Source organism: Prosopis cineraria, unplaced genomic scaffold (genome assembly GCF_029017545.1).
Source record: "Prosopis cineraria cultivar Desert tree isolate PC_DT_omini unplaced genomic scaffold, ASM2901754v1 PC125, whole genome shotgun sequence".
Lineage (NCBI taxonomy): Eukaryota > Viridiplantae > Streptophyta > Magnoliopsida > Fabales > Fabaceae > Prosopis > Prosopis cineraria.
The window spans coordinates 69,534-71,655 of NW_026555452.1; the positions used below are offsets into that span (position 1 = coordinate 69,534).

Consider the following 2,122-nt stretch of genomic DNA (forward strand, 5'->3'; position numbering starts at 1 on the left):
AAAAATTTGCCGTTGCTCGAATCAGAAAAACTAGAATACGTATCATTGGGAACCGATAGAGAAGCTCTAAAAACATAAATCATTTCATTATCATCGTCATATAAATTTTTATTAGCCTGAAAATCTAGCATTCCTATGGCAACCCAAATGTACAAATACTAAAATAATGCATAACGGAAGCCCACACTTTCTAGATGTTTAGATCTAACCAAAATTATGTTTGTTACCGGTAAAGAGAAATGGAATTTAAGCATGAAGAATTACGATGCAAAAGTCTTAAAATAGTTGAAACATCAACTTGCCAGATTGCAGTGATTCTATTACGGTTGTTATATATTCAGGAATAATTTCTGTCCACCAACAAACTTTACACTGGAAAATGAAGTGGTTCAAAATGAAGAACTGCGTACCATGGCAAGCCTGAACCTAACGCAGCTCACCTTTAGGAGGATGACGAAGAAAATTGCAGGCAAACACTGAAAGACGATTTTAGCTTACAATACAAGCAACCTAAGTTCGCGAAGCCATACGCTACACATACATGCAAAATGTGATGCGCTCATTTAAGGATGGAACTCTCCATGATGCTACTGGTTCCATTATTTAATCTTCGATTAGCCCCGGTAATTGGTTCTGAAAGCAATCAAGCTCCATAAGAGAGAATCAATCAGCTCTCAATAGCGTGTGCAACCACAGCAAAATATTTGCCTGGCCAATTATAGTTTCTATTTCAATAGAAACCGTCTTCTCTTTCCTCATCCTCATCGATCACTAACAAGTAATTTTCATCGATTTCTTCGGAATCCCATCCTTGTTCTTCATCCTCATCCTCATCCGAAAATGTTGCATTTCTCAGATCATTAAACTCGGTTCTCACTGCAACAAGCTCATCTACTATTCCATCCAAATCTCCTGCAAGAACAGCATTTCCATCATGACGCGATAGTGAAAAAAAACCATGATCTTCAGCAAAAGACTCTCTTCTTTTGCTCTTGGGTACTAAATCTACCTCTGCAAGCTCTCCATTCTCAACTCCAATCCAAGGAATCCATAAGTCAGCATGACGCCCTAATGCCCTGTCCCAGTCACCCACGACTACCGTTCCCAAATTTGCCTCCCTGGCCCTCCTCAACATCTCTGAGAAATCAGAATCATCAGACACCAAAAAACAACCAATCTATCCCTCGGCTCAATGAGTGTTGCATCTGCCTCTTCAGTGCCCAATCAGCTGCTTGCGGTTTATCTTCTACCGTCTTCACAAACACTCCGGCACGCCTTAGGTCGGAAGCGAGCCCATATCCCACCTTAGGGGTAACCAAAGACCTCGCTGCCTCATTGTACTTGTAATTCCCAGATATGAACCTCTCTTTATAACGCTGACGCTTTTTCCCCTTAAGTGACCTCATCCGATTCAGCTTTTTCTGACGCTCTCGTTCATGGAGCTGCTTGAAATGCTTCTTGAGGTCTGAATTAGTTTTACACTTGCGGCCGCAAACCCACAAAACATACGGCTCAGAAGGCGTGATCACTCCTTTACGCTCCAGAATGTCTATTTGCTTCCGTTCACGGCGTTCGTGGAAAACCCATTGGGGTAAGTGGATAAATGCGTGGCGATTGGCATAGGCAGACATGTCGACAACGTCGCCGAACCGCTGTGCCACTGTTTAAGCGCCATTGCAGCCTGATATGGCGGTCCGCGAGGGGGTTTGTTATCGATGGTCCCATAAGACTACGACTTTTTTTGTTGGGGGCATAAATACCTTCCTTGTTCTTAACCATGTCGATTTCGGAAGTTGCAGCGGAGCGGCTCTGGTAGCCCATCGGCGTGAAGGCAGGCTTTGAGGGGGATTTAGACGAGACTGCAAGTAGCACTGCATTTCTGAAATTGAAGGAGGCAGACGGCCAGAAACCGGAGGCGTGCTCTGCGAGCTGTAATTGCGAAGGAAAGGAGATGGGTGGGATTCGCTGCGTAACGGAGTGAGAGAGTGTTCATGCTCTGGATCCTCGCAAGCCGCACTTTATTGTTCCCTCTCAGGGTTCGGACTCGAACTGGATGAGATCTTCCGTGACAGAGCGACGAAGTGCTGTGAAGTTAAATACCTTCATCTTTCGACCAAAAAAA

General features: G+C 44.2%; 1 pseudogene; it reads right to left on the bottom strand.

Moving 5' to 3' along the window:
- Positions 1 to 312: 312 nt before the first annotated feature.
- Positions 313 to 2,106, bottom strand: LOC129295492 (uncharacterized; annotated as a pseudogene).
- Positions 2,107 to 2,122: the final 16 nt, after the last annotated feature.